The sequence below is a fragment of the Vulpes lagopus genome, chromosome X (genome assembly GCF_018345385.1).
Source record: "Vulpes lagopus strain Blue_001 chromosome X, ASM1834538v1, whole genome shotgun sequence".
NCBI classification, from domain to species: Eukaryota; Metazoa; Chordata; class Mammalia; order Carnivora; family Canidae; genus Vulpes; species Vulpes lagopus.
Window position 1 is genome coordinate 9,041,311 of NC_054848.1, and position 14,698 is coordinate 9,056,008.

Consider the following 14,698-nt stretch of genomic DNA (forward strand, 5'->3'; position numbering starts at 1 on the left):
GGGGGCTCCCTCCAGGACTGTAATCTGTTTCACCTGCCTTGGTGTGCTGATTGGTCTGAAAGTGTCATTTGGAAGCTGATGACACCAGATGCTATCACTATTGCATCTTAGAACTACAGTTCCTGGGGCTGGTGTCAGCAGGAGCAAGAGACTGTGGGCTTCTGAGAAGAAGTAGGAATAAGCTGCCCACTGAATTTAAAATGACTAAAATGATATGCACAGATCCAGAGAAGAAACATCCTCAGAACATGTTTCAATCTGGGCTGATCAGGAAAGTATTTTCCTAGACAATGCCGGTGTATAAAGGCTGGAAGAGATTTTTTTTTTTCTTTTTTCTCAAATGCCTGTCTCAACAACAACAAAAAAATGTAGCATACTAAGAAACAAGGACATATGAACCATGCAAAGCAACAAAATTAAATGTTTTCAACTGACTCTAGGGCACCTGGGTGGCTCAGGTTGGGCGCCTGCCTTTAGCTCAGGTTGTGATCCCAGAGTCTTGGGATCGAGAGCCATGTCGGGCCCCCTGCAGGGAGCCTGCTTCTCCCTCTGCCTGTGTCTCTGCCTCTCTCTCTCTCTCTCTCTCTCATGAATGGATGAATAAAATCTTTGAAAAAAAAGAAAGAAACTGTCTCTAATATACATCCATGTGCATGGCTTTGTTTTACATGTCAAAATACCGGTCATGAAAATGCTCAGTGAGCCAAATGAGAACAGTTAGCAACTAAACAAAATAAGGAAAACAATGCATGAACAAAGTGAGAATTTCACTAAAGAGATATAAGCTATAAGACACTCCAATTGGAAATTCTGGTGTTGAAATGAAAGGTATGCTGGAGGAGTTGACAGCAGACTTGATGAGGCAGAAAAAAACTGGTGTGAAATTGAAGACAGGTCATTTGAAATGGTGGAGTCAAAGGAGCGAAAAGAAAAGTGTAGTAAGAAGAAAAATGAAGAGAGCCTTAGAGATTGTGGGACCCGAATCCACATTACATGCATTAGGGAAGTTTAAAAAGAGGGTCAAAAAATAAATATAAAAAGAGGGTCAGAGATGGACATAAATATTACTTGAACAAGTGACTGTGGAAACTTCCCAAATTTGAGGAAAGGAATATACATAGTAATTGAAGAAACTAGACTCAAATAACATCAGGATACGTCCAAGAAGACATATAGCCAGTCAGATGATAATCAAACTGCTAAAGTTGAAGGCAAAGAGAGAACCTTAGACAGGAAGAGAAAAACAGCTCATCACACACAAGGAGGTTTTATAAGGTTATAGGTGGATTCCTCTGTAAAAACATTGTAGACTACAATGTGTGAAATGATATATTCAAATTGCTAAAATAAAAAATAATTTTCAACCAAGAATAATGTATCCAGGAAAACTGTCCTTCAAAAATGAAGGAATTGGGGCACCAATTGGGCTCAGTCCATTAAGCATCTGCCTTTGGCTTAGGTCATGATCTCAGGGTCCTGAGATTGAGTCCCACATTGATTCCCTGCTCAGGGGGGGAGTCTGCCTTTCCCTCTACTGCTCTTCCTGCTTGTACTTGCTCTCTCTATGCCAAATAAATAAATGAAGTCTTTTTTGAAAAATGAATTAAGACATTCTAAGAAAAATTATTTAAGAAATGGTAAAAGGAGTCCTTGAAAGTGAAAGAATGTATACCTTAATGCAAAGTGAAATGAAATTATAAAGTTCTTCATGAAAGGAGAACATAAATAGCATCTTCTATTAATAGTGTCTCCATGCATCAATTCAGTTTTAATTCCTGTATAGAATTTAAATGATAAAAACATTAATAAATGACAAATCTATGCAAATGAATATACAATATTGAAAAATGTGGTTTGTGATATCAGTAACATAATGTGCCGGGGCAGTGTAGAGCTGTTTTAGTGTTTTTTTCTATGCAATTGAAATTAAGGTTTTATCTGTTTGAAATAGAATGGTATAATACTACAATTTTTTATGTAATTGTAATGATTACCACAAAGAAATTATCTATAAAATAGAAGCAAAAAGTAATGAGAAGGAAATGAAAGCATGTCAGTACAAAATCTCAATGAAACACAGTGGATGGTGGTACGAGAGAGAAGGATGGACAAAAAGATAACAATTTAAATAGCAGTTGTACATCCTATATCAATAATTACTTGAAGTAAAAATAGGTTACACTCCCCAATCAAAACACATAATTAGCAAGAAGGTATTTTAGAAATGGAGAATCTGATTATATGCAGTGTATTAGAAACTCACTTTTGATTTCACGAGAAATAACGTGAAAGTTTGAGAAAAATTGCATTGAAATGGTATCGAAAGAGCTGAGGAGTGGCTATGCTAATATCAGACAAAGTCGGTTACATATTGTTTTTTAGATTTTTATTTTTTATTTATTTGAGAGAGAAAGAGAGGGAGGGAGAGAGAGAGAGAGTGAGAGTGAGAGAGAGAGAGAGCATGAGCAGGAGGAGGGGCAGAAAGAGAAGCCACCCAGGCACCCCCAAAGTCCGTTTTAAGTCAAAAACTATTTAAAAATAACAAAACAAAACAAACAAACAATTTCAAGAGACAAAGAGGGATGTTATGTTAGGATAAAATGACAATTCACCAAGAAGACAAAATCATTACAAATATTCATACAACAAACATAACTAAGCTCCTAAATACATGAATCACCTATTAGCAGAATTCAAGAAAGAAATATGTAGCAACACAGTGGTTTTTGGAGACTTCCAGCAGCCTACTTCATTTTTTTTTTTTAAGATTTTATTTATTTATTCATGAGAGACAGAGAGAGAGGCGGAGACACAGGCAGAGGGAGAAGCAGGCTCCACGCAGGGGGCCCGACGTGGGACTCAATCCCGGGTCTCCAGGATCAGGTCCTGGGCTGAAGGCGGCGCTAAACCGCTGAGCCACCCTAGCAGCCCACTTCAATCATGGGTAAAACAGAAAGAAGATAAATAAAGAAATAGACTGATTGCACCTAGAAGTCATACACAGAATACTCTAGCAGAGAACAGCACAATATACATTCTTCTCAACGAATCTTTCAAACATTATCCAAGGTAGGCTATATGTTAGGTCCTCAGAGAAGGCTCAGCAAATTCTAAAGTGTGAAATTATGCAAAATCTCTTTTCTGATTAAACTGGAATGGAACTAGAAATCATCAGAAGAAGGAAAAGGGGATGGCTAATGGATATGTGAAAATTAAACAATGCATTTAACCAACCAATTGGTCAAAGAAAATGTATCAAGGGAAATTATAAACTACCTTGTGAGAAATGAATGTGAAAACTCAACATATTAAAACTTATGAGATGCACTGAATTCAGAACCTAAGAGGGATGTTAGTAGCTTCAAAATGTACATTAAAAAAAAAAAGAAAAATTTCTGAAATGTATAAACTACATTTATACCTTGAGCTAGAACGTGAAATAATTAATCCTAAAGCTAGCAAAAGGAAGGAAACAATAAAGACGAATGCACAAATTAATGAACTGGGAAATAGCAAAGGAAAAGAAAAAATTCAATAAAACCAAAGTTGTGATTTTTTTTTTTTTTTAAAGATCACAATCAGGGCAGGCCGGGTGGCTCAATGGTTTAGCGCCGCCTTTGGCTCAGGGCGTGATCCTGGGGACCTAGGATCGAGTCCCGCATCGGGCTCCCTACATGGAGCCTGCTTCTCCCTCTGCCTGTGTCTCTGCCTCTCTGTGTGTGTGTGTCTCTCATGAATAAATAAATAAAATCTTTAAAAAAAAAAAAGGAAAAAAGATCACAATCCTTGGCAAGCTATTATCTAGTTTAAGAAAAAGGAGAGAAGCTCTTTTTCTCTTCCAGTCCTAGGCGCTTGGAGAGCCGCGGGCTTTGGTGCAGGCATGGCCAAGCCCAAGAACCACACCACGCACAACCAGTCACGAAAATGGCACAGAAATGGCATCAAGAAACCCCAGTCACAAAGATACGAATATCTTAAGGGGGTAGACCCCAAGTTCCTGAGGAACATGCGCTTTGCCAGGAAGCACAAGAAGGGCCTGAAGAAGATGCAGGCCAACAATGCCAAGGCCGTGACTGCACGTGCCGAAGCTATCAAGGCCCTTGTCAAACCCAAGGAGGTTAAGCCCAAGATCCCAAAGCGCGGCAGCTGCAAGCTCAGTCGACTTGCTCTGCCGGCCAAAGGCCTAGGCCAAGGCTCAAACCAAGGCCCAGGCTGCAGCTGCAACCCCGGCTCCGGCTCCTGCTTCTACTCCTGCAGCGCAGGCTCCCAAAGGTGCGCAGGCCCCCACAAAGGCTCCAGTGTAGAGGCTTCTGTCTGCATGGGCCTGGTGTCCTGCTGTGCTATTTGTACAAATAAACCTACGGCAGGATCTGTCAAAAAAAAAAAAAAAGAAAGAAAGAAAGAAGAAAAGAAAAGAAAAGAAAAGAAAAGAAAAGAAAAGAAAAGAAAAGAAAAGAAAAGAAAAGAAAAAAGAAAAGAAAAAAGAAAAAAGGAGAGAACCCTTCAATATCTAAACTCAGAAATGGGGCTTCTGCGTGGCTCAGTTGGTTAAGGGTCTGCCTTCAGCTTCAGGTCATGATCCCCTGGGATCTAGTCCTGTGTTGGGGTCCCTGCTCCTCAGGGATCCTGCTTCTCCCTCTCCTTCTGCCTGCCACTCCCCAGGCTTGTGTGCTCTTTCTCTCTCTCTTTCAAATGAATAAATGAAGTCTTTTTAAAAATATATCCCATTTGCAGATATATAGAGGTCAAACAGTGTTTACCAGCGTCTGCAGTGAGAACGGAAAGTTGTTGTTTAATACGTATAACGCTTTTGTTCTGAACAGAATCTCGATTCTGGAAATGTTTCCCAACAATGTAATTCTACATAACACTAGTGAACTCGGCGCCTTAAGATGCTTAAGAAGGAACATTTTATGATACGTGTTTTTCACCGTGAAAAAAAAAAAAAATATATATATATGCAAAGTACTAGCACCAGCTTCACAAGAGCTTTAACAAGCACCCGGCGTCATCAGAGCTTCCCCCCCATCTCCGGATTCTCTTTTCTGCCTTCACCCTCCAGTTTCATACCTCACAGAGGCAACTCTTCCCATTCTCGCGGTCACCATTCAAGAGAGAGATAAGCAGCCTCCCAGCATTCTCGGAATCAGTCCCTGGTTTCTCACTGGTCCAACTGGTGTAGGCCACATACCCCATCTTCAACAAATCACAGTGGTTGGACATATGGGAAATGTCGATTGACCTAAAACAAACAGGGCTTACCCTGAAAGTGCGAGTGGAATCAATCCTTGCCTTACCACTTGGGAGAGAGGTCGTTTTCCTACCAGGCGTCTGCAAACTTTTTGTATTGGGCCACATTATAAATATTTTTCCTTTGTGGGTCATATGTGGTTTCCCCTGCAGCTATTAATCTCTCCAATGGTAGCATGAAAGCAGCCATAGACCTTAAATAAAGGAGTGTGGCTGCATTCCAATAAAACTTTACAGATACTAAAACTTGGATTTCATATAATTTCATCTATCATGAAATGTCATACTCACTTTGTTTTTTCTTAACCATTTAAAAATGTAAAACCATCTTAGCTCACAGATGGCTGGTAGGATTTGGCCCACAGGCTGTAGTTTGCAGATTCCCTGTTCAAGATAATCTGTCCAAATGCCTTTTAGCTCTTGAAAGAAGGCATTTGTGTCTCAGCTGCAACAAGGCATTTGGAAGGTCATGCAATAATCTCTTTTCCTTTTCCCTTGTGTGCTGAATTGTCATAATTCCTTGGTCGCCATAGGACACTTTGTACATCCAGGACAGTGTACTGTTAAATATTAGAGATATATGACTCTTCTCCACTATTATTGGAAATTAAAGAGATACCTTCAAATCTGTAGGAACAATGAATTGACTTAGGTTAAAACTGTTTTCATGCGGCAATGCAATTGTTCTCCTATTTTTGTTGACTTTTACTCATGTCCTTTTGTCTAGCTTAAGTATTTAGAGGACTGAAACAGTCTTCAGAAAGATCTCTCTCTTAATGGCTTTATTTTCCAGTCATTGATCAGAGTGCCATTATGTAAATGATTGAAGTGAGTATTCAAAATGTGGGTTTCAAGATCTTTAGTGTCATAGGGTGACACTGCAGAGAGAGGAATTAGAGATAGAGCTCAACAGTAAGTAGCAGAGGAAGAATAAAGTCAAGGAAGCTTTTAATTTCCTTCAAGGGGAGGGTTTGGCTGTATCTCTGGAGGAAGATGAAAAGAAAACAGGCTTGGGAGAAAGCAAACTTGATTGGAATAGCTTGGTGCTGTGGGAGGGCAATGATCTGTTTTAGAACTAAAATTGGCAGCCGTGGAATGATTTGGTCAAATGTGTTTTGGCAGCCTTTGAATTGTTGTCCAAATACTTTAGCACATATAATGACTTTTTAAATTTGTTCCCTCTTTATGACCCTCCTACTTCTAAAAAAAAAAAAAAAATGTGAGCCTCAACTCATTTGTGGAGCTCTCAATTTGAATTAAAGTCGTGCAGCATTTGGCATCCTGTGTACTAGTTTGTGGCATCTTTGTGATATTATTCACGGTTTTCAGGGCCCCGTGATAGGGTTAGATTTCAAGCACAATTTGGCTCGTTGTCCATGGTCCAATTGCGGGGACCTGAGTTTGAGGTTGTCCATGCTAAAAGTCACCTGATTGAGTGGCAGTCCACTTAATAGTTGTTTCTCAGGTATAATTCTCACACAGGGTCAAAAGGCCACTTAGGGGGACAGGACTGTGAAGGGTTAGGTGAAATTCACATGCATTGACAAAAATGTACGTACGAAATAGACATCTAGCTGTATAGCTCTTCACAAGCTTACTTGGCCTAATCCCAACGCACAAATATTATAAACTGCAGAATGTTATTATAGCAGTTGCTTAAAAAGGAAGATTTCCACCTGAATAGTATGCAGTACCTCCTTTCAAGCTCTCTTGAGCCACAACTATGAGATAGACTCGAGCAAAGTACAGAGTGTTAGTTTGGATCCTAAATCTAAGTGTTCCCATCATGGTCTTGCTGATTTTCTGTTTTCTCTGGCCGTCGTTGTTGCATTTTTCTTTAATTTCTTTTATTTTCTAAATTGGAGGATTCCTGCCTTGCCCAGTGTCTTGTTGACACAGGTTTCATCTTTAAATGTGCCTAATAGTAGCTCCTCCCTAAATTATCCTATGGCATGATTCCCTTTTAATTCATAATCCCGGTATGATTAGGAAAGCATTTAGTTGGGGTTGGTAGAATTATAAATAAATTAAAAGCTAATAGTCTCTAACAAGATCCTTATGGATTTAGGAAAAAAAGAAACGGGTTAAGTGTTAAGGTTGCTTATATCTCTATCATCTGATCAAATAGTCTTTGGGTTTCCATTACCTATGTCCTTTCCAATTCTTAATTTTTAAAAAAGATTTTAGTTATTTATTCATGAGAGACACAGAGAAGAGGGGGCAGAGACACAGGCAGAGGGAGAAGCAGGCTCCCTGCAGGAAGCCCAATGTGGGACTCAATCCTGGGGCTCCGGGATCATGCACTGGGCCAAAGCCAGACGCTCAACTGCTGAGCCACACAGGCGTCCCCAATTCTTAATTTTTGTATTCCAAATAATTGCCTTTATACGAAAGTGGCTTGCAATTATATTATTACTTAGTGTTTTTAATTTTTGTGGGGAAAAAAAGCTAAGATGAAGGAAATGTTGGTGGTTAATCATGAGAGCTCTGGAGTTAAGCTGCCTGGCTTTGCGTCTTTCACTTTCTGGTCATATGATTTTTGACAAGATACCTAATTTTTCTCTGTCTTCATTTAGTCATCTGTCAAAAAGGGCATAATAGTAGTTTGTATTTCATTGACTTTTAGGAGGATTAAATGCTTTATTGATGTTATGTGTTAAAAATAGTAAATATTCAAGAATTATTATTATTTCCATTGGGAATAGATCAAGAAAATAGATCAAGAAAAAGTAAGGAAGCCCCCTCTCCCTGCAGACATCAAGGTAAATATCACCACTGGGAATGGTATCTTAAGACATGTGATGTGTACTTTTCTAATACCTGTCTTTTTGAAATATTCATGTTTATAAATAAAGCATTATATTAGTAAGGTATATTAGCATTCTACAGAGAAGCAGAACCCATAGGATATATAGAGACATATAGAAAGATTTATTGTGGGCAGGCTGGGTGGCTCAGTGGTTTAGCACCACCTTCAGCCCAGGGCATGATCCTGGAGACCCAGGATCGAGACCCATGTCGGGCTCCCTGCATGGAGTCTGCTTCTTCCTCTGCCTGTGTCTCTGCCTCTCTCTGTCTCTCTCTGTCTCTCTCATGAGTAAATAAATAAAATCTTAAAAAGAAAGAGAGAAAGATGTATTGTGAATAATTGGCTAATGTGATTGAGAAGACTGAGAAGTCACATGATCTGTTATATGCAAGCTGGAGTCTCCAGAATGCAGTGGTGTAATTTCAGTCCAAACTGCATCAAACTGCATCACTTTTGTACATACCAATCTGAATCCGAAGGCCTGAGATTCTGGAGCGTCAATTTCCTAGAACAGGAGAAGAGATGGATGTTCTTGCTCAACCACAGTCAATCAGTTTGCCCATTATTCCTCTTTGTTCTGTTTAGACCCTCAGGGGATTGGATCATGCCTACCTACATTGGTTTGAGTGTTTTTGTTTATGTAGTCTCATTATTGAAATGACAATCACATCTGGAAACATCCTCACAGACACACCTGGATGTAATGTTTAGCGGGTATCTGGGCATGTCTTAGCCCAGTCCAGTTGACATAAAAGGAACAGAGCTCAAAGGAGAAACAAGAAAATTGCAATGATAGTAGAGAACTACAATGCCCCACTTTCACCAGTGGATGGATTCAGCAGACAGAGGAATAATGGGGAAATAGTGGTCTTTTATAACACTGTGGACCAGGCGTACCTAACAGACATGTGCAGACATGTCTTCCTTCCAGTAGCAGCAGAAGAGTAATATTCTTCTAGTCAGGCATGGAGCATTTTCCAAGATGGATCCAAAAGTTGGGCTTCGGTACATATCTTCACCAACTTGAGAAGATTGAAATCATAGCTAGTGTCTTCCCCAGACAGAATGATATGAAACTAGAAAGCAATAGCAGAAAGAAAATGGGAAATTCACAAATGTCTGGAAAATGGAATGCACGCTCCTGGACAGCCAATTAGGGATGAAATCAACAGGGAAACCTGAGTGTATCTTGAGATTGGCAGAAATGGCAACACAAGATGACAGAACTTGTATGATGCAGCAAGGGCAGTTCAAAGAGGGAAGTTTATAACAACGAGTGCCTTTGTTCAGAAAAAAGAAATGGCTCAAACAGGCAACCCAACTTTGCACCCTGAGCAATGGGAAGAATGGGTGGGGCGAAGGCATCCCACAGAAAGGGAAATGATAAAGACTAGAGTTGAAATAAATGTAATAAAGATTGGAGAGACAATAGATGGAATCTTCGAAGCTGAGCCTTTGTCTTTTTGGAAGAATGGACAGAATTGAGAAACCTTAAGTTCGAATAACCAAAGAAAAAGAGAGTGAACTCAAGAGAATAAAATAATGAATAAAACATGGGACGCTGCACCAGATAACCACAGAGGCATAGTGGATTATCACAGACTACTATGAGCATTTATATACCAATGAACTGGATGATACAGAACATGTGGATGGAAACACACAGCCTGCCAGGACGATCATCACGAAATAGAAAATCTGAATAGGAAATAATGAGAAAGAGACTGCAGAAGAATTCAAAACTTCCCAACACAGAAAAGTCCAGGACCAGATGGCTTTATGGATCGATTCCATGAAGTATTTAAAGAACAATTAATGTGAGTCCTTTTCAAAGTTTTCTAAAAATTGAACAGGAGGGAACACTTCCAAACTCATTTTACGAGGCCAACACTACCCTCATACCAACACCAGATAAGAACACTATGAGAGAAGAATTTAACTACATATGTACAAAAATCCTCAAGAAAATACTCACAAATCTAACTTAAGTGCACATCAGGAAACAAAATCAGTATGTAAAATGAATTGCTTTTTTATCCACCACGTTCTATCTGTAATTGAAATTAAGAGAACAATCCCAGTTAAGCACATTGATAAAGTTCACACACCATGACCAAGTAGGATTTATCTCTGCATGCAAGGATGGTTTAACATCCAGAAATAAATAAACATGATACACCACAGTAAAAGAATAATGCTAAGAATTATATGATCAACCCAACTGATGGATCAAAAAACTTTTATAAAACTCAGCATCCTTTCATGATAAAAGCTCTCAACAAATTAAGTATAGAGTGAATGTACTTTAACATGACAACACCCATATATGACAGTTCCACAGCTAACCTCACACTCAGTGATGAAAAGCTAAAAGATTTCCTATAAATCAGGAATGAGACCAATATGCCTAGTTTCACTATTCCTATTCAACATAGTGTTGAATGTTCTAGCCACAGTAGTTAGGCAAGAACACAAAATAAGGGGATCCCTGGGTGGCTCAGCAGTTTAGCACCTGCCTTCGGCCCAGGGTGTGATCCTGGAGTCCCAGGATCGAGTCCCACATCGGGCTCCCTGCATGGAGCCTGCTTCTCTGTGAGCCTGTGTCTCAGAGCCTCTCTCTCTCTCTCTCTCTCTCTCTCTCATGAATAAATAACTAAAATCTTAAAAGAAAAAAAGAACACAAAATAAATGGTATCCAATTTGGAAAAGAAGTTAACTTGTCTATGTTCGCAGATGGCAGGATCTTACATTTATTTTATTTATTTATTTGTTTGTTTATTTATTTATTTATTTATTTATTTATTTATTTATTTATTTATTCATGACAGGCACAGAGGGAAAGGCAGAGACACAGACAGAGGGAGAAGCAGGCTCCCCATGGGAAGCCTGATGCTGGACTTAATCCCAGGACCCCTGGATCATGACATGAGTCAAAGGCAGACAGACACTCAACCACTGAGCCACCCAGGTGCCCAGTATCTTATATTTAGAAAGCACTACACATACCTCCCAATAAGAACTGTTAGAATAGGGGCAGCCCGGGTGGCTCAGCGGTTTAGTGCTGCCTTCAGCCCAGGGCCTGATCCTGGAGACCTGGGATCGAGTTCCGTGTCGGGCTCCCTGCAGGGAGCCTGCTTCTCCCTCTGCCTGTGTCTCTGCCTCTCTCTTGGTGTCTCTCATGAATAAATAAATAAAATATTTTAAAAAAAAGAACTGTTAGAATACAAGTATTCAGGGTTGCCTGGGTGACTCAATCAGTTAAGTATCTGCTTGGGCTCAGGTCATGATCCCAGAGTCCTGGGACTGAGCCCCTCATCAAGCTCCCTGCTAAGCAGAGAACCTGCTTCTCCCTCTTCCTCTGTTCCTCTCCTCTTTTTGTTCTATCTCTCAAATAATTGTATTAAATCTTTAAGAAAAACAAAGAATAAATATATTCAGTAAAGTTGTAGAAAAAAAATCAATACCTAACAATCAGGTGCATTTCTGTACTCTAAAAGTAAATCATCTGAAAAAGTATTTAAGTATATTATGCCCTTTATAAAAGCATCCGAAGGAATAAAAAATCATGGAAATAAATTTATTCGAGGTAAAAAAAAACCCATACAGTCAACACTATAACACTTTGATTAACGATATTGAAGGAGACACAAATAACAGGTAATGTATATCCTGTTTATAAATTGGAATAGTTAATATTGTTTGCATGACCATGCTACCCGAACCAATCTACAAATTCAACTGCAACTCCTATCAGAATTCACACAGCATTTTTTCATAGTAGAACTATCAATCCTTTAATTTGTATGGAATTATAAAACACCAAAAAAAAGCCAAAGCAATTTTCAGAAAGAGGAATAAAGCTAGAGGCATCACACTGCTTTATTAGAAACTATATCATAATGCTGTAATAATCAAAACCCTATGGTACTAGCATAAAAACAGAGCAAAAAAATAATAAAATAAAAATAAAAACAGAGCCATTGGGATGCCTGGATAGCTCAACGGCTGTCTGTCTGCCTTCCACTCAGGGCATGATCCCAGAGTCCGGGGATCTAGTCCCACATCGGGCCCCCCGCAGGGAGCCTGCTTCTCCCTCTGCCTGTGTCTCTGCCCCTCTCTCTGTGTCTCTCATGAATAAATAAATAAAATCTTTAAAAAAAATGTTTTAAAAGAGCCATAAATCAATGGAACAGAATGATGAGCCCAGAAATGAACCCATGTTTATATGTTCAGATAATGTTTGACAGGTGCATTAAAGATTTACAATAGGGGTTCATATGGGTGGTTTAGTTGGTTAAGTATCTGCCTTTGGCTCAGGCCATGATCTTGGGGTCCTGGGATAGAGCCCATTATCAGCCTCCCTGCTCAGCAAGAGTCTCCTCTCTCTCTCCCTCTCTCTCTCTCACATACACACACACACACACACACACACACACACACACACACACACATACACTCTCTCTCTCTCTCAAATAAATCAATAAGAATTTATAATAGACAAAGGATTATGTCTTCAATAAATTGTATTAGGAAAGGATATGCATATGAGGAATGAAATTGGGCCCTTCGCCATATTTGAAAATTAACTCAGTATGGATTAAATACTTAAAGGTAAGTCCTGAATCCATAAAATTTCTAGTAGATACCACAAGGAAAAAGACTCCTTGACATTGGTATTCGCAATAATTTTTTGAATCTGACACCAAAGACAGAAATGCAAAAATAAACAAGTGGTACTACATTAAACTTAGAAGCTTCAGGGATCCCTTGGTGGCACAGCGGTTTAGCGCCTGCCTTCGGCCCAGGGCGTGATTCTGGAGTCCTGGGATCGAGTTCCGCATCGGGCTCCCTGCATGGATCCTGCTTCTCCCTCTGCCTGTCTTTCTGCCTTTCTCTCTCTTTTTCTCTCTCTCTCTTTTTATCTCTCATGAATAAATAAATAAAATATCAAAAAAATAAATAACTTAGAAGCTTCTATATAGCAAAGGAAACAATAAGATTTCAACCTACAGAATGGCAAACAATACTTGCAAACCTTATCTGATTGTGGTGCAGTATTTAAAATATGTAAGTAATTTATACAACTCAATAGCAAAAATTGAAATAACCTCATTGAAAGTGGGCATAATTTAAGCATTTCTCATTTTCTCAAAGAAGGCATACTTATAACGAATAGACATGTCAAGTCACTAATCCTCAGGGAAATTCAAATCAAAACTGCAATGAGAGAACTGCACACCTGTTAGAATGACTATTAGAAGAACTGTTGGCTGGCATGTGGGCAAAGGGTAACCGTCCTGCATGGTTGGTCGGAATGTAGACTGCTACAGCCACTATTGGAAACACTATGGAGGCTCCTCAAAAATTAAAAATAGACTACCATATGACACAGCAGTCGCCTTTCTGGTAATGTTGCCCAAGGAAATTAAATCAGATTCTTCAATTAAATCAGTATGTGTACTCCCCTGTTCAGCAGAGCATTATTCACAATAATCAAGATAATAGAAACAATTTAAGTGTCCTTTGAGCGATGAATGAATAAAGATGAGTCATATGTCTACAATGGAATATTATTCAGCTGTAATAATAAAGGAAATCTTGCCATTTATGACAGCCTGGGTAAACGTGGAGGTCATTATTTTAAATTTAATAAGTGAGACAGAGAAACACAAATAGCTTATGATTTCAATATATGTAGAATTTGAAAAAGTCAAACTGTTTATAACAAAAAGAGTCAAATCATGGTTCTGAGTTTGGATTAGAAATGGGGAAATGTTGGGGAAACGTTACAAACTTTCAGTTTTGAGATGAGTAAGTTCTGGGTATCTAAGCTGAGCCCCTTTATTGTAGTTAATAATACTGTATTCTATATTTGAAATTCACCAAGACAAGTTCTTATCTGGTCTTACCCACCTTCACACACACCTGCAAAATGGTAACTACGTGAGGTTACTTACGCGTTAACATCATTGTAATAATTTCGCCATGTGAATGTTTTTCAAATCATCCTGGTGTACGCCTTATAAAAGCAGAAATTTGAAAAAGGAATTTTTTTAAAAAGATTTTATTATTTATTCATGAGAGTCACAGAAAGCGAAAGGCAGAAACACAGGCAGAGGGAGGAGAAGCAGGCTCCATGCAGGGAGCCCGATGTGGGACTCGATCCCGGGACTCCAGGATCACGACCTGAGCCCAAGGCAGATGCTTAACCGCTGAGCAACCCAGGCGACCCCAGAAAGGAATGTTTTTAAGAAGATAGAGTGGGGGACTCCTGGGTGGCTCAGAGGGTGGGCGCCTGCCTTTGGCTCAGGTCGGAATCCCAGGATCTGGAATCGAGTCCCGCATCGGGCCCCCGGAGAGGAGCCTGCTTCTCCCTCTGCCTATATGTCTCTGGCTCTTTCTCTCAGTCTGTGTCTCTAATGAATAAATAAATAAATCCTTAAAAAAAAAGAGTAGAAAAAAACTTTCAGTAGGGAATGCAGGTGATGGAGCTGGCCATATTATCATCTAAATTACTGAGGATCCAGGGTATTGTGCTTCCCAGGGGTGTTTGCATTTTATTAAAAGTACAATACCTTTAACCCTACAATTAAACCTAACCAGGAGAGTTTTGGTGTCAGTGACCTCACTAAGATCTTT

At 39.4% G+C, this 14,698-nt stretch overlaps 1 protein-coding gene and 1 pseudogene across 3 annotated transcripts in view; both read left to right on the top strand.

Moving 5' to 3' along the window:
• Positions 1 to 14,698, top strand: part of FRMPD4 (FERM and PDZ domain containing 4) — a 562,086-nt gene that overhangs the window by 378,274 nt on the left and 169,114 nt on the right. The gene's annotated exons all lie outside the window — the stretch shown is intronic.
• LOC121483014 lies at positions 3,881 to 4,304 on the top strand (annotated as a pseudogene).